This window comes from Pagrus pagrus, assembly GCF_965226575.1.
Source record: "Pagrus pagrus genome assembly, chromosome: 17".
NCBI classification, from domain to species: Eukaryota; Metazoa; Chordata; class Actinopteri; order Spariformes; family Sparidae; genus Pagrus; species Pagrus pagrus.
Window position 1 is genome coordinate 11,700,326 of NC_140201.1, and position 19,100 is coordinate 11,719,425.

A 19,100-nucleotide genomic window follows, 5' to 3' on the forward strand; every position below is an offset into this window, starting at 1 on the left:
TGCCCCGATGTGCTACCCATACGCTGTGGTCTTTAAGTTCAACTGCTGCACTTGCGAGGGCGGAAAAGTGTTTGTGCGATTATTATCCACATTCAGAATTTTTCTAAAGAATGCGTCTGACCCTGTGAAGCGATTGACGAGCGATTACTTGCACCGTCATTATGCTTACTTTGTTGCACCCTGGTACAGTAAACCTCTGCATGAACACAGCTCATTAGTTCCTTACACTCAGTAAAGTTTAGCAGTAGCAACTCGGTCAGTTGTTTGAAGGCTAAGATCATATTCAAGTAATTGTTACCAGACGCGTCTTGTAAACCGATCCTCTCTGACATAACTGTTGATTTTGCTTTGCGAATGCTGCAAACTTTGTTCTCCAAAACATCGATAAGTAACTGTGTGTATCTAGAAGCCAGTGTGACAGGCCGGTGATAGTGATAGGGAGCAATTAAAGGGTGACGCAAAAACTGTACATGTTCGGGCTTGTTAATGACGTGTGGAGCTTTTATTTGTTTAACTGTTTGAATTGAAAAGGCCAGTGTTTCTGTTGCAGCACACATTCATGCCTTTGGGAGTTTATTGTACTACAGGAAATGCAAGTACATACAGTTGAGGTTATTATGTAAGTGTGTGCACAAAGGTGCAGTGGTTTGTGGTGTAGGATATGTTGTAATAATAGCTGTGATTATTGTTTCCGTTAAAATACTGTACGCGTGTATGTTAAAAGTAAGCAAGATTTTGTTTTTGTTCAGTTATACTGTATATGCAATTCTTTATTCTTGTGTGTTTGTATGTGAGTGCATGGGCTTTGGTAAAAGTAAGCAGCAGCAAGATGTCCCATATTTTGCTGCATCGGGTCCGTTATAAAACTGTGCATTGACGGTGCACACACACACACAAACACACGCATACACAAACGGCTTCGATTTTTTCCGAAGTCATCGCTCGTACCAAGAGTACGCACACAGATACAACTGCTGTGTTATCCTCCTACACCTGTGTCATCACACACTCCTCTGTCTGTTTCCTTTCTCTTTCTCGCACATGCTCTTTTTCCTGCTGCGTCGACAGTTTTCATTGTGAACAGTTTCTGACAAAGTAAAAGAAAAACAAAAGGAAAAAACGCAAGAAGTGTTCTCACCCAAAATAACTGGGATGTTGTTTCTGGAAGGAAACAATGCGTTTTTTTTTTTTGCAAATGTCACTTTTCAGCGCTTTGCAATCAATTCCACTCACTCTAATTGTATCGGGGTGGTGGCAGAAGCCTTCATGGAGAATTGCCCCAAATCTCCTTAAATAAAAATGTCAGGCTTTGTAAAGTTATTTTTTGGGTGTCATTTGGGTGAACTGACCCTTTAAGAGCAAATGAATGCCTTATTCCGTGTGTGTTTGCGTAGATACATGATAAGTGCACGCTTTAGTATACGGCACCGGGTATGTACGCATGAGACCTTGTGCGCACATGTGTGTGTTTGTATGTGTGTGCGTTTGTGTATGTTTTTCATTATGTGGTATGGTGGCTTTGCTTGGTGATGTTATTCAACAGGGCGGATTGCTTTGAGCTGCTTGATGCTTTTAGCTGTGGTCTGCGCGAGTGTGTGTGTCCAACTGTGTCTACGCATGTGCCTTTTCGCATGCCTTCAGCTGTGTATATACACATGTGCGCGCGTGCACGCCGCGTATGTGTTGTGGTATTATATAGTCTTTGATGTGCTAGTACAAGTCAGATTTGGCAGATTTCTTAGAAAATTGAGGAATGTTGAGTGGAGACAATTCAGCCGGGCCCACGAGCAAGTTTGACTCTCGCGCTACACACGGACACGGTTGCACAAACAAACACACACGCTCACACACATGCACCCACACACACACACGACATTCAGGAGTTGCTCCACAGATGAGTTTCTGCTCTGAGGCAGCGAACCCCCATGCAGGTTTTTTTTTTCCTTCTCGTCTGTCAGAAGATCTTTCTCTCTTTTTTTCTTCTGCGTCACCTTCTGTCTCTCTGTGTCTGTGTGTGTGTGTGTGTGTGTGCATCTTTCACACACACGTAAACAACAAGAGTTAGAATCGGGTTCAGTAAAAAAAAGTGTGAACGTACATATGCGAGCTACCTGCTGACCCAGTTGCATAAAATGGGTCAACAAGTTGTTCAATGTGTGTCTGATGATCTCATCCTCCCGCAGTAGGATGTACTGCACACACAAACATACACACACACACGCACTGACACAGGTTTTTGTGTCAGTGTTTCATTCTGTACATGTTTGTGTGACAGCAACAGGCACCCATTCATCATCCCGTACAAAGGGCATTAAACCTCTGCCCCTCCTACACGCACATACACAGCGCGTTTTTCTCCTTGTCCCCCAAACCCCAAACAACAATTAATTCTAATTAATTCCAATTAAGGCTTATTAATTATGCAGACAAAGATTAATAAAGGAGGTGTCACCAGCTGTCATGGCAATTAATGACTTAATTTGTTGGTTTGTTAATGATCGACTTGTTTAAAGGGCAAAGAATCAATCAAAGATCAAAGTGACGGGTGTGTGTGTGTGTGTGTGTGTGTGTGTGTGTGTGTGTGTGTGTGTGTGTGTGTGTGTGTGTGTGTGTGTCATTCTCTGCGTGGGTTTCTGTCTGAGTGTGTGTCTGTTTATTATAGTCATTCGTAACCAGTTGGAAATTGAGGCAGTCTGTCATCACTATTATCTCATTTTTGTTGGCTTTGTCACTAATATATAGGGCTGGGATGAACGGGCGGGGTCAATGGGCGGGTTATTGAACTACAACAACCATAATGCACAGCACTATGTGGACAGTGTGTCAGATGTTTGTATCTGTCAAAAAGTAGCTGGTTGCCTATTAATAAATGTTTCACTCAATGTTGAAGAGGTAACCCAGGAAATAGAATTTACTTTGGCATTTCTAGTTCCCAGACCCATGACAAATTCATGATGAATGACTTTACCTTGGTCCTCGGATAAGCATGACTCTTGGGCGCTTGGGTCCCTAAGCTAGTAGCAGTACAGCTAACTTTAGCTCATTCACAGCCCAGACCGTCCGCAGCTATGCAGCCACATATTAGGAAGGAACAGTCAACTAAGTGTTGGGCTGACTTCGCCCACACTCGGCACAGTCAGCTAAACTTGGCTTCTGATTGGCTCTATGATTGATAATAAATCAGTGTAATATTGGAGTAGCTTTTTGCCAATCCTGCCCCCCAGCTTGCAGTATGCTTGATTAAGTTAAGGTGCTTTGCTTTGTACCTTTGACACTGCCTGTATGGCAGCATTGACTTTATATCGAGAGTTTTCACTTAAACACCCATGAAATTCGGTTGTTCCTCCCGTCCACCTGTTTGTGCACTCTGTATCGGACTGCTGTGTGCAGCCATATCAGACTGACGTTTCTTTGCCACTTTCAGTGTTAATTTTCCGAGCTTTTTCTAAATCCGGCTTCTCTGTGGCAGAAAAAAAATCCATTAATCAGATTAAGAACGGTAACCAGGCAAAGCAGGGGCAATGGACCCAACCTAGTTTTCATGGCTTCTACCGATTTATCTTCCTCTCTGTCTGTGTCTGTGTTTGTAGAGGAGTCGGGGCTGAAATCCATTAATCAGATTAGGATAGCGAGTGACCACAGAGCTAGAGGGAGACCAGACCCCAACTAGTGGTTCAGTGTTTCAGTACTATTACACCACAGGATTACACTCACAGCTTGTTGCTTGAGTGTGTGTGTGTGTGTGTGAGGCTTCTGTTGTATATAAGTCTGTGGACCTGTATGTAACATAGTGGCGTAATGCTGATACAAAACTGGTTATGTGTAGCGCCACAGTAGCACTCAAACACACACACACACACACACACACACACACACACACACACACACACACACACACACACACACACACACACACACACACACACTTGCTGGAGTCTTGTAAATGCGTTAATGCTAACACGTGCCTATGAAAAGCTTTCCGCCTCAACTATATATATTCGTCTGTATGCGTGTGCTTCTCAAGCCATTAGACCTACATATGTGTCACTACTTGCTTCCACACCCATTCACTTACAAACTACTCTTTAATGTTTGCGGGTGTGTGTGTGTGTGTGTGCGTGACGCTACCTGTTTGTGTTTGTGTGCATGACGCTTGCGTGTGTGCCTTCGTCTGGGTGTGCACAGATGTGGGTGTGTGTTTTTTTTTTTTTTGTTCACTTGGCTACAACAGTGTGTTGTAGCCAAGTGAACAAGTGTTAACAAGCTCTGTGCAGACTGTATTTATTTAATCCATATGCTGGTGAACTATACAGCTGTGTGCTGCTTCTGGTATGTCTGGAAGGAAAAATCACTCTGCAGTCGCAGCCTCGTCTGAGGTACAGAAATTAATGCCAAGTCAGCTCGTATGTGGCTGCTTATATTGACAAAAACTTTTTTTTTGCTTGAAGGAGCACTTTGCTGCTATTCAACATTCATCACCACGTATTAGTCATACATACTGCCCTTACTGGCAGTACTTGCGGATATTTTCTGTATCACTTGGCAACTTTCCCCATTCACTTATATCTCCTGACTTCACAGGGAGAGTTTCCATGCGCAGTGGATGTTATGGATTGCTTCACATTTTATAAAATGTTGTCAGAATCTATGCAGATTTGTGTAAGGCAGGCCACTGTTGAGGAAATGCAACAAAGAGACAGAGGCTCAGGCGGCTGCTGATAGTGCCGCTGCCAATTCGTCAGCTCCAGGTTCGCTACCCAAGACGATAAAGACAGAGCAGCTGGGAGCTGACAGGCTAGTGGCTAGCGGTGGTGCAGCAGCTAGCAAGCCAGCGCAACCAGCTAGAGCAGCCAGGCTGCTTGGCAGGGTAGACCAACTTGCCAGAACAATAAAAGCAGAGTAGCTGGGGGCCGACAGATAGTTCCAACTGGTAGTTTTTTCAGGTCCAGGTGCCCAGCAAAGCACAATACGAGCGAGTCAGTCACCATGCAGCAGTGAGTTCCTCAGTAGACCGCTGTGTTTGTTTGACTGCGTTGCCAATGCCAGTGCAGGGGGAGTGATGATCTGTGAATCAATGTGGGCACAACAGGAAGACACAAGCATCGCCAAAAACAACAAGAGAGATGCTGAATGAGACTGTCTGTAAACATACAGTACACGTGATTCTGCTCGTTATCTGTTGATCTCATCATTCATTATGTCGGATGCTTTGCGCAACACATTGAAATGATTTCAGCAGTTGAGAGCAGAGCTGCGTGGTGAAAAATGCAAGGTTGTATTTACTACTCAGTTTGTCTGAACATTAAAGCTTCTCGGAAACAAGCTCGTCAAAGGTGATCCATCATGTCTTTCCATTCAGTGCTCGCAGCATTAATACCAGTTAATGGTATTAGCTAGTACATCTAATTTTTGTGTATGGGGATTACTGCTGTATGTAAGAACAGTCTACGTGACTGGCGGCATCCAGTTGTCACAGGGACGTGCGTCTGTGATGAATGTCTCCGAGGAGTATATGTTTGTTCATATAATGCTAATGTCGCTAAGTAGGTGACTCTTAATATAGTAACTATCAGTGGCTGGCTACTCGGCGTGAGGCTGACGGAAAATCTGGCACATTAAAATCCGAAAGGATGCAGTAAACCCTATTTTTTCCCTGATGATTCTACCTTGTGAGCAACAAATAAATAAATAAACCCACTGAATTTCTTTATCTAAGTACAGTTGGGAGGTAAAAGTACGTTGAATACTTGCTCATACTTCAATAATAATAAAGAAAAGTAATAAAGAGAGAAGTTTCAGGAGAACATTCACTTAAGGACGGATTTGTTTTTCTTGACAGTGGTGAGAAGTTAGTCTGGAGCCTCATTAAACAGAACGTTATGTTGTTTCTTCCCTCTTTTATTGAAAGGAAGTTTTGCTCACGGTGGGATGACTCAGTCTTGCTCCCTTTCTCTGCGTCATGTCTTACAGAAAACACTTTTTTTGGTCTTAACGAATCATTGCTGAGTAAGTGGACTTGGAAAATGGGATGTTTCCGACTCCGGCTGCTTTGAATCCCTCGGATACGTTTGACTGCAATAACAAACACTGCAGAGTTTGACTCCCGAATCCTTTCAGAGCCAATTGTCAGTAATGCAACATGAAACGTTCCATATTGTTACATATATTGAAAGACCTGCCGAGTCTTTGACTGCACCGGGAAAATCGGACAATGAGACATTTGCAGAGAAATAGATTTACCTTCACAGACAGTAAAAGGCAGTGGATGAAATAACACTTTTAATGAAGGAGTGTGGGCAGCATACCATATTGATAGAAAGATGGCAGTTCATTGATTTGAGTGTAAAAGACAGGGAGAGAGATATTAGACTGAATGTATAACCACCAGAATGAAGTCATGATGATCTCAAGGCAGACTTAATAAGGAGGTGTCTGTGCTTTGTTTAGTTAAGATCTGCTCAAGTTTGGCATGTGATACTGCTTCAGGACTGCTGCCAGTTCATTTGTCATGTAGTGAATTTTGACTAAATGCTTTGCTTTTATGCCGGCGCTTGTCTCAAAGGTTGGATTTTTGTCAGAAATTCATTGCTAAACAACTCTAATGCAGGTTTTTAAAATCTAAAGTGTCGGTGATGGCAGTCCACAGTAAAACCCTGAAGTGAAGTGTAGTTCTCTTTTTGGTTTGGCTTCCAATCGACCCTGTCAGTTGTTTATCTTGCTGACGAGGTAGAAACTTATATCTCTAATGATACTTTCTCAATCCGTGTGAGCGAGATAGCAATATGCTATATGCTAATGGCAAAAGCTTTTGCCAGGAATGGATGGACTGATTCTTGGCCTGGCTGATGGAAGCAGTATAAAATGGAAATGCGCAAATAAAGAACGAGTACCTCAAAATTGCACTTGATGGATCGGGGTCATTATCTACTCACTGTCATGCGAATAGAAAGTCGGTTGAAGTTTGGTAGACCACAAAACATCTCTGAGCTTCACAGCAAAACAGCGTTGCAGCGTTCTCCTAAACAACAACGTAAAAAGCATCCATGAAAGAATTTCTGGATGAGATTTTTCTTTAAGTGTAGCACATTTTCAAACTTTCAGCCAGACTATAGCCAGTCCCACCAGAGCCCTGAGATCTAAGATGTCGTTAGAGTACATATATTTCACTGTGGCGGTCTAGACCATTGTGAGCACATGGGGTTAGGTGTCAGGTGTTGATTTTAATACCATCTTTGTCTGATTCAAAATAAGTCACATATTAGCTGTTATACTAGCCGGTATAACTGGCGCTCTGTGGTTCTGAAGTGTTCCAGCTCTCACAGACATCTGCCCCAGCTGCTTAACAGAGCAGATTTACAACTGCCTCTGTTGGAATATGAAGTTGAATACCTACTTTTAGACTGGGGAAAATAACTAACCTCTCTAATGGATAAGTGCCCCAGAATGCTTAATGCTGAGCCTCTGCGTGTGTATGCCTGTGTGTTTCAACGTGTGTGTATGTGTGTGTGGTAATCTCTATGGCAGGTTCCTTGCCATTAGTGCACTGTTGAACAAGGCAGCAATTCATTCAGCAGGTTTAACTGTCTGGTGTGTGTGTGTGTGTGTGTGTGTGTGTGTGTGTGTGTGTGTGTGTGTGTGTGTGTGTGTAGCTATGTGGCAGGTTTCTAAGTGCAGAGTGTGTGTTGTTTTTAGAGAATTGTTTCCGTGCGCCTGTCTGCACCATATGGCCCAATGTGGAAAAAGGCCCCTTTAGGGGTCTGTGCATATGGGACTGTGTATGTGTGCGTGCACGTGTGTGTGTGTGTGTGTGTATGTGTGTGTGAGAGAGAGAAAGATAGAGAGAATACGTATTTGTGTGTTTGAATGTGTGTCCAGCGGTCTGGTCTGCCTATGGTGAAGCTGTAAAAACAAAAGGGAGAAAAAAAGAGAATACATAGGAGCAGTGATGTCAAATACTATACCACTCTCTCTCTCTCACAGACACACACGCACACACACACACACACACACACACACACACACACACACACACACACACACACACACACACACACACACACACAAAGAAAACATCCACCGTCACGGTCCTCCACTTCTTTCTTTTTAACTTATTTATTCTCCTATTTTTTAGTTTTTTCCTCTGGTTTTGATAACACTGATTTTCTTTTTCTCTTTCTGATTTGACATTTTTTGTCTTTTTCTTGTGTCTTTATCTGTATAAGTTCTGATGACTGGGTCCAATGTGTTGTCTCACTCAAATGATCACTTTCTCTTCTTACTTTAATAATTACTTTCTTTTCAGCCAAATGTTTTTGCCACTCTTTTGTCATTTAAAGCTGCTTTTTCTTCTCAAATTGGTGAAAATAATCACTTTAATTTTTCCCTCAGTAATCACTTTCTCTTCTCTTCTTGTTTTTCATTTGTCTGTTTTGTTTTTCGCTTGTCGTTTATTTTGTCTAATTGGCGTAAACCTCAGGGCTGTGGTAATGACTTCTGAGGTTAACGAGCTTCTGCTAACAATCACTCACTCACTATCCACACACATGGACAAGTACACACTTGTGCAACCATTCACGCACTTACATGCGCTCTCAAGTATGTATTTACAGTGTACACAGATGTAAGCATGTACTTACGAACAAACTGCACAAGACACGCGCATATGCGCGCACTTACAGTACAAAATCTACAAACACTGACATTATTGCCAGAAACGTGTCACACTTGATTCATGGAGCCCGCTCGCAGCTTCACTTTGACTGTCAGATCTGAAGTTAAAGCCACATTTGCAGGAAAAAAAACAAAAACCTGCCAATTAGACTTAGTTGTGACATTTTAATTAAAAAAAAAAGTGTGCAGGCATTTTCTATAACACGTTGAGACACAAACATCTACGCCTTCATTCTGAAATTCTGAAAAAATGATAAATGCAGCTGTCCTAAGGCAATATGAGTTCCTGTTGATCTTAAAACCATGGATGAAGGATCGAGAGTCTGATGGTCTTTTGAAAGCAGAATTCTCTATGAATCTGGCTCACCAGCTCACTCACAAACTTGCAATAAAACCTGATCTACATTTCTTAGCTGCGCTTAAAGTAAAATCAGGTCAGCATACAACAAATGAGGTGCTTGTGGAATAGTCGAACAGTGTCTGAACCCTCACCCTGCAAACCTTTCCAACACAACTACCTCTGTTCCTTTTTGCTGTCCGAAGGTGACTGGCCTCCTTTTCACAGCAATGGCAGCTGAGGCTCATGGGTATTGTATTAGAGCCGTCGACTGTGCAAAACCTGAGCTCCAAATGAACTTTTTTCATTTTGAACCGTCCCGACCAGAGTGAGCGCACAAGTGAGGCTTCTTTACTTTGTATTCATCATCTATAGTTGTGAAAGTATTACCATTCAAAGTACTTCCACCTCCACACTGTACCCAGCTGAAGTACTTAAGTAGATCTACTTACTGTAAATGTGTTGTGTCACATTAAACTGCAATTCACTGTTAAAAGATTCATGCTCCTCTGAACAGAAACTGTCAGTCCTGCCGTATGTTTAGCTCATTAAGCTTGTTAACTCTTTTAGCTCTATAAGCCGTGTTTGGGTAAGCTTTCGGCTGCGTTAGTTATTGGCCCGCTTCAGCTTAACACACCTCAGAACTCTGCCCAGCACCTGCTAACAGCTAACAGCTAACCAGCCCTCCTCCTGCTGATTTCAACACAGATGTGTTTCATAGCATTTTCACTGCGTCCTTATGTTTGAGTAGACAGCCAGTCATAGTGTTTGTCGTTTGCCAAACGATACTTATACATGCATAATTACAAAAATTCATTCTGGCCTCGAGTCGTTCCAGGCAAGATCTCAAGACAAGATTTGAACTAATCAAAATGTGTAGTCGCAGCATCCCTCTTGAGACTTCTGTATTTCTACTGTATGTTGAGGAACATTGAGGACATTGCTAGAAGATAATTTTGAAATTGGAATCAGATTGGGGAACGTACTTCTGCAACCAGCAGCTGCAGCCACTTTACAAGTGTCGTTTTGTGCAGTCTTAGATGATGTGTTGCAAAATCTGACATTTTGCAATATGTAGATGCAAATCATAATAGACAGGACACGCTGCAATGTATTGAAAAGGACATACATTTGATTGTAATGGCGTATGACCAGAGAACTCCAGCAGTGCTTGAACACATTGTTTTCACTTTCTTAAACTAAAAGCCTCTGTGAGTACTGTGCCATCATTGAAAAGTTGTGATTAATAAAACACAGGTGTCTAATGCATCAGACTGGTCAGCCTTTTCAGAACTTGATGCATCCCTTTACATTCAGCCACAGATTAGGGATTTTGGCTGAATAGCTCTCAGATGCTGAGCTCCACTAAGCTTTATTGATGACTGGAGTCTGACTTGATTCTTGACTGCAGTCTCCTGCTAGTTCTCCCGGTGTGAACTCTGCTTTAATCTCTCCTCCCTCTCTCTTGCTCTCTCTGGTATCTTGATATGGTCTGTGTTCTGCTCTGACTTCCAAACATTTACATTTCTGCTTTCAAGTGCTGTTTATATATGACTCTTATCTGCTATCTAACACACACACACACACGCACATTAAGACAGGGACAGACGGTGAATCAAACCTTTAGTCGTCCTGACAGCAACTCTGTTGCTATGTCCATAATAGGACAGGAGGAGAGGGAAAGAGGAAGGCAGTAAGAGAAAAGAGTGCCACATAGACAGAAGGAGGGGGAGGCAGATAATTTGCCACCAGAGTGTTTTGTGGTGAGGTGAGGCGTGGAACTTTGGTGACTCGAGCTCACAGGCTTTTTGTGATACTCCACTGATCCCCTGTAGCGAGATTTCTCTTTTCATCTCCCCCCTGAAATTGCAGCCTCCGCTATAGAACAGCACCCCTGGGACTGGTAAGGATTCGGTGTCTTGCTCAAGGACACACTGGCAGGGTGAATTCTTGCAGTCACAGGGGAGATAACTTGGCCTTCTGGTTGAAGGATGTTTTAGTCTTTAGTCACTCTGCCATTCTGCCCTGCTACCCTTGGCTTGTGTGCTCGAATGCTGCCCTATCTTGATAAACTCCTGACAAATTTCCAGTGTGGAAAACACACCTCCGGGACCAGTGGCTCCATCGTCCTCTTCAGTCTGCAGGAGAGGACAGAAAAGGTACTAGGGTTGCACATTATGTATACTGATGTGGTTTCCCCAACTTTTGGGTGTTTGGCCTTCGGAATAAAATAAATCAGGCAGTAGTTTAAACAACATGACGCTTTGGGTTGGTGGACGACCAGACATACATACTACGAATACTAGCAGATATTAGAAGATTAATCAGTTATAAGAATAATTGTTATTCGTAGCCCTTTTTTAATCAGAACATGAAGAAGTAATTAACTTGGTGCACTAGCATCTTGAGGCTGTGTTTTGATCTGACATTAATGTGCTAACATGCTCACAATGAAAGATTCTAACATGCTGATGTGAAGCGGATAAAATGTGATTACCATGTTTAACATCTCAGTTCATCATGTTATGATGCTAATTAGCAATAAAGACAAATGAGTGTGTTCCGATCAGGATTTTCGGGGCTGATCACCAAACATCGATTGCTGGGTAAGGAGATGGGTTAATTGGTGGATCAAGAAAATCAGTCAGGACAACTGATGTTTCCATCTATAGAGCCATGCCGCTAAAAAGTCTACCTAAACGTAGGCTGTGTTGGAAAAAACCATGTTTTTTCTGCTTTCCTCTCCTGTTAATTACCTCACAATCTCCAGGTTGGAATCACCTGTTTAAAATGACTGGAGCGGTTTAGGTATCACCTTCTTAAGACACGGTGTTGGCCAATAAGTCTGCAACAGCTCCAGAATCGCCCCTCGCAGCTGCTTCTGAACTCTGACCCCCCCTTTTAATCCACGGCAGGAGAAAAGACAGTTCTGTTACGGAGAGCAGAGTATCACATCTGACAGGGCTACTTTTCATTTGATCACCTAGTGACACATCGTCAGACGGCTAGAAATCAACAATGTGTTTGACAGCGCTAATCCGTTTTCTTTTATTGGGGATAGCTGAATTTATTGCTTCGGGGAGGGAGATTTGCCAGGTTGATGCTGAAAGGTAGGCTCGCTGAGGAGGAGAGGGCTGATAGAAAGTCCTGTTATAGTGAAATTATGGTGTGAGAGCAGAGAGAGAGGGAGAGAGAGAGCGGGAGGAAATGACACATAGGTGGAAAGAATCTCATCCTTGCTCCTGTCTCACACTAGCTTTCTCTTTCTTCGTCTCTGACACATTTGCACACTTTAACGTGCACACACACACACAAGCACACCATAATTGAACAGTAATTGAACACTTCTTATCTACTTATCTGTCCAAAGAGGTTCAAAGTAAAGATTCACAGATCAGTATGTCTGGCTGTGTGTGTGTGTGTGTGTGTGTGTGTGCGCTCATGTGCATGCGCCGTGTGATTCTTATCACAGTGTTTGACTCAGAGCTGCTTTTAAGGCAATGAATTCACATCTCGTCCTGTTTCTGTCTCCCCGTCTCTTCCCCTTTCGTGCTGTCTTTTTAAATCTCTCCCGGTCTGTTCCTGTGTTTTAATCTCTCTCTGTCTCTAAAGTCAAAGAACAGTTATTGTCAGTTTTTTCATTACCAAACGCAAAGACGGCAGCTGCGCCCACAAAATTTGACTAATAGATGCTCAATTTCCCGTGTGACATAAAATGAAATAGTACGAAATACAAATCATATGTCTTTTATCTCCTGCTTCACTTATATTTCCTCCTAACTCTGATTAATTGACTGTATCCATTCATTCATCTCTCTTTATCTCTGCACTGTTTCCCACAGTCACATCTCGTCTGTATTCTCTGTAGGGATTATGTAAATTTGAATCCAGAAACATGCAGAGATGCAGGTTTGACAGGTTGAAAGATAACAGATGGCAACAAGAAGAGGAGGAGTCGATATTCTCCCCTGTCTCTTTGTCAGTGAACGTTACACAGCATGTCAAGCTTTGGGCAGATTTGGCGGAAGTTTTTGGGGACAGATAGGCGTCTCCCCTCAGGATCAGTTGATTAGACTTTAAAGACCTTTGGTATTTTCCGTGCAAGTCAACGCCAGGAGATATTGTCAAGCATTTACAGAGTTTGAATCGTTGCCAGAATTGCGGTTTGTCATGTTTGAGTCATGCTCGTCTGGAGCGTAATGGTGCAAGTGCAAATATAAATACAGGCAACAGGTATTGATTGACGGTGAGGGAGATAGCCGAAAGGCAGATAGAGGGGAACAGTCAGTTGTACCTCTGAATAATTTCCCCATTGATGCCCATGTATTTTTGACATTTTACAATACACAATCTGTGGTTTGGCCTCAGGGCTACAAAACATTTTCCAACATGCAGAAGACACTTTCAGCTGTCAATTGCGGTAAAAATTGAAAATGGAAAAAATGGAAGAAAGTCTCAGCCGTACAAAGAGCTGTTTTTCTTTTTCCTTTATCATTCATCAGCGGTGTAGATCAGAGAGAGATTAGAGAGTCGAATAAAAGGAGATGAAAAGAAGGGAAAGACGGAGGGAGGGGCCGGGCATGAAATAAAAGATGAAAGGATTTAGGGTGTAGTAACAGCTAGATAGGTTTAAGCAATGAACTCTGTGTGTTTGTGCGCGTCCATGCTTGTATTTGTGTGCGCGTGTTGATTTTTAAGGGTGTACCAGCAGTTAGATGGGTGTGAGAACTAAAGATGACATACCTTCGCTCTTATTACTGATCCACACCTGAATCGCTTGCAAATCTTTTGACCTACTTAAGGTGTCCTGATCTAGTCACATGACTTCAGCAGGCACCTGAAAGAGGTTGATAAGTTCTGACAGAACAGGCAAGATAGGGTGTGTTAAGTGTTGCTATTAATTTGAGGCCTGAAGAGCTGATAGCGAGCGCATATTGGATATCACACTCCCAGTAAAAAGGTCTTCCGAGGTGAGATCCAGAATTCTGCCAATGTTTTTGGAAGTCAAGCGCAAAGATCACCCGATCCTCCAAGAGATAATATCGGTCTACTTTTCCAGGCTTATCTTTTGGGCTTTTGCAGCTGACAGATGTCGGAATCTTTTATATTCACAATCCTAAATCTTCTATTTGACAGGTAAATTAAATGTACAGGAACATTGAAAGCAGGTGCGGACACACACGGAGGGCTGGTTTGACCTTGCATAAAGGAAAAGCACTATGCATCAGAATGCGCGATGTGTATGTGCATCACCTTTTAGTTACTCTTTGGGATCAATACAGCGGCACGCAGCTGTGTTTCTTCAATAAGAAACGTATCTGTACGCAGTACCAGTAAACCTACATAATGAACTGTGCATGTAGCCTGTATCAGACAAGTCAGGTTCAATGCCGTGTCTGCCCTCAGGTCAGAATACGGCAAAAACAACCTAACTGATGTCAAAATGAATTTCCACAGCAGGTGTTTACCGGGGGCTCCGTTTGCATGCTTTTTCAGTTCTTACCCATAGTGCATTGCAGAGGGGATGCCAGCGCCTGCTCCACAATACACGACTAAAGGTCGATAACATTCTGTCGATATTTCCGTCAGAGGAGCCGTGTCAGGACAACACTCCATGAATAATCGCCATCTTCATCCCACTTGCAAAGCCTCTTCTCCCCTGTCCGCCATAAAATCATCCCGAGCAGCCTGAGACAGATACTCACAGGTGATCGATTTCAGTTTATCATGTTGAGAATGCAGAATTAGATCAGATCTGATCAATGTACATTACAGCCGTCTCCTTGGTGTGTATAAGCAGCTTTGTAGTTAAAGGTGCAGGCTGCAGTAATGTAGTGATTTAGTAGACTAGCAGCTTGTTTGCCCGATAACAATTAAAGTACACGATACATAAAACAAAAACGCAGATATTAAGCTTGATTTGTATTTTATTGTTGCTTTTCATTACATCGACCTGACAAATATGCATCACGTTGAGCTGAGGGTTCCTATAGGGCCTTGACAAACCAATGGACATTGTTGACAGTCTATGGCCCTAGTTAATGCGGTGTGTCGTGCACTGTTGGCGCTAGTCAACCCTTGTCGGCTGCATTTCAGCCGACTGAGCATGTGGAATCTGCGGTGGAGCCTGCGAGAGAAATCACTGTGACTGACAGTGAATCCGTGAGCGAGAAAGGGAAAGCTTCATGAGCCTGTCATTGTAGTTTCAAGGCAGTATAGAATATCGCCACCTGGTGGTATGGAGAGGTATTTCCTCTCACGCAGGTGAAGAACGTACAAGCTAGTTGGCCGTCGGCTGTAGCCTTTGCGGTGTGTTTGAGTGAATCTTTTTGGCCGAGACACAGGTGACACGAGGCAATGCAACAGTCCCCGCTAGTTCTTTGATGTCGGTTTGGTGTGTCTGGGCCCGAAGACGCTGCTCATTCAATATCAACATTCTTCAAGTCCGGTTGGGGGTCTTGTTGCAACTTGCCATTGTTTCCTCCAGTATTTAATGGAGGCAGAAAAATCCCCATATAAATACTTGGAAATGTAAATTAGCGGGGAAAGAAATTTTAAGGCTGAGCGTGTTTGTTGTGTTGCAGACACTTTCGTAGTACAGCTACATGAGTTAGGAGACAATGCTTAACAACAGGAGCCTATTTCATGTGTTCAGATACTAAGTTTGACTGCTACAGGAATGTTATCCGCCCTTTAAAGCTGAGCAATACAGCAACTGCCTGAAGAGTTAAACTCAGAAAAACAACATTCGGGATGTTGTTTCCCATCCGTTCCACAATCGTGTTGCAATGTTTATTATTTAAAAAAAATTAGTGGGGACATATTTATTTTTCAAATCGCATCTCTTGTCTAGAACGTTCACCTTCAGACATGTTTATCTTGTCATGTTTATATGGAATAAACTCAGCAACTGCATCTTCGTAGCTTTGTGAAAACTCTTGACTTATGGTTATTTACAATCTCTCTAGGCAGTGTGAAGACTGCATTGCCTTTCATATACATGTGCATGCAGGTGGAAATCCTGATACAGCAGGATTTATACGCTGTAGGTTAAACAGGGACACTCCCAAAAAAAAACAAAAAAAAAACTGGTATAGAACTGTGGTGGTGTGATGTGCAAACACACAGGAGTGACTTTGGGTGTGAAACAAGACTATTGCATTGTCTCTGTTGAACATCACACACTCCCATAAATATGTGTTTATGTAAACTCTTACAGCTTCTATAAATTCAATTTACTCCTAAAAACTTCTTTACGATAAACCTAAAACAAAGTCTTAAACCAAGTGTGTGTGTGTGTGTGTGTGTGTGTGTGTGTGTGTGTTAAGGAGCTTTTATCTCAAACATTGATGTCGCAACGACCTGCAACTTCCCCAAGCACAGGAAAGCTCTGTGTGTGTGGGGTGAGGGGATGATTAAAGATGAAAATGAGTGAGAAAAGCAGTGTGTGGCTGTTACGCAGGAGAGCTGGATGATGTGAGCTTGGAGGCCCACCCCTCTTTTTTTTTATTTCAGGTAAACCTTCTCCATCACTGTTCCGCCGGGCGACAAAGCAGCGGCTTTAATTAGTAGAAGAACTTTTATCGCCTCTAAGAGGATGATGAAAGCTTTTCCTGTGAGTTACTTGAGGTATCCTCCTTGTGATGAGTGTGACACTTGCTCTTGTAGAAAAGAAATATAGCCTGAAGTTAAAACAAAAACTTGACACGTCATGAAGAGTTGAAGGCCCCCTCAGACTTGGACTGACTTCTTAACCCCGCTCTTATTGTCTGTGTCTTCTCTAACTCGTAGAAATCAAAGTGAAAGCTCCAGGTAACACCTTTTTAGCTATCACAAAATATAAAATGGATACATGGTGATTTGCAGGAAACCTCCTCAGTGTCTTCTTTTTGGTGGTCTCTGATGGATGATGACTCCATCGCTGGGATTTTCATTTTAGGCATAATTGTGAGAAAAATTGCTTTTTTTTCTTTTCTTATTTCACTCGTTAATTTTCATCCCAGGCTGGATGATTATCGTTCAGTCGGTTTTCTAGTCCATGTTCTTGATTGTTTTAATGCAGAATGGGGTTCTGAAGTAATTCTCTTAGAGCTAGATGTCTCTGTAGTCCCTCTGGGCAGGACAAAAGTCTGATAACCATCCGCTCGCTGTCTGTCTGTGTGGATCTTGTGCATGTGTGTGTGTGTGTATTTGTCAGTTGTTATGCAGGATAGAGGAAATGAAAGCTCAGACTGAGCCCCAAGGCTTTTCTAAACTGTCTCAGTGTCCTTCACATGCATGTGTTTGTGTGTGTGCGTCTGGGCCCGAGCACATCTGCTCCCATAAATAAGTGTGTGACAAACACGAGTTAGTGCCGAAAATGAGGAAAGAATACATTGTCTTCCTCCGTTATAATCAAGCACACACACACACACACACACACACACACACACAAATGCATATGCATGCACTGTATGCACGCAGTGTAAGGAAGTGATTGAATCTCAGCTTTTATTGTGAAACACTGGGCAGCGCTGCCACCTCCTTCCTCTTTTTTGTTCTGTGTGTGTTTGTGTGTGTGTGCTGAACTACAGTCTGTGTGTCTTGTGCACGCAGATGTGTTTTGTGTGTAGATTTAAACTATCTTTCCTTACATTGTGCACACTGTGTAATGTATTACATCATTCAGGCGATAGTGGTTATTACTTATTATATACTAATAGTAATTTAATATATTTTCAAAGAAAATATCATTATTAAATCACTTTTCACTTCAATGTATTGCTGTTCACCAACTTACAAAAACACATTAGTTTATTGTTCAGTCTGCTCACATTACTATGACCCAGTTTGTGCGTGTGTGTGTAATTTCCTGGTTGTCCCCCAGCAACCCCCGAGCTCTGATCACAGGAAGTTGAGAGGAAGTTGTCAGGTCTCCACTTTACACACACACACACACACACACACACACACACACAAACACACACACACACACACACACACACACACACACACACACACACACACACACACACACACACACACACACTTCTACCTCCTCCCACGCTTTCACACTAGTAGGAGAAATGGTATCGGCGAGCGAATAAAGAGTGAAGAAGAGCAAGAGAGAAGGGGGGCAGGGGGAGGAGACAGCGTTCAGGTGCGACAGTCTTTTTTTTTCATGTGGGGCTCTCTTTCTTCGTAAAGTGTGAAAAGCCTGTTTCCACTCTGCTATCTCTCTCGTCCTTTCTGCTTTGCCCCCCTTCTTCTCTGCGAGGCATCTGCCACCACTCATCAAACTAACGTGGCATTCACACGCGAAGATTCAAAACATGGTGGAGCGACAGGCTGCTTTTCATTGTAAGAGGGACCTGGTGTTGCTCAGTGGCACTATAGGGAAAAGTTGAAAAAAGCTTTGCTTAACGCAAATGTTCCCTGAGGCAATGTGGGCAACAACCAGATGAGAGCCGATCACACTTGTTTGAATTTAGAAAAAGAAACACAAAGTCATTCGCTGCTCCAGGATGACTTCAAGTGCAGGTGTAGGACAGCAAGTCCCATCAGTCCTGCCAGCGTCTTGACTCACAAAACAAATTCTACAACAATCACTGAAGAACTTCCTCACGTGTACTAGGCTTGCCGCAGTTGTCGTTGTAGCACGTTGTCCGGGCATTAACCAGTTAGATCAATTGCCCACCACCCACAATTAATACTTAGTCGGATGATGGAGCCTGCAGCGCAAAGTAGCAGGAGTGACGTTTGACTTATCACATGATGAGAGTAAAGAGATGATGACAGAGGATTTGTTGTCAAAGCACAAAGCCAAAGCACCTTTTAGGCAATATTTGGGATATAGACCCAGTGTTAAAAGGGAACCTGATAACGTTAATGAGGGAAAAGGAGTTGGTTACTTCACCGAGAAGTTGGAGGTGTGCTGTCTGTCGCCCACAGCTCTTAATCGAACCGCTCATTCTTGGTCTGTTACTCCCACAAACTGTATAAAACTGTCATATTTCAAACTAATCCACTGTCAACAAATGCTGAAAATGACGGTTGTTTTGCTTCCTTAGACACATTCTTGATTAACGATAGCACTAAAATGCTAAACTCACTG

At 42.8% G+C, this 19,100-nt stretch overlaps 1 protein-coding gene across 3 annotated transcripts in view; it reads left to right on the forward strand.

Moving 5' to 3' along the window:
- Positions 1-19,100, forward strand: part of trps1 (trichorhinophalangeal syndrome I) — a 124,976-nt gene that overhangs the window by 23,746 nt on the left and 82,130 nt on the right. The gene's annotated exons all lie outside the window — the stretch shown is intronic.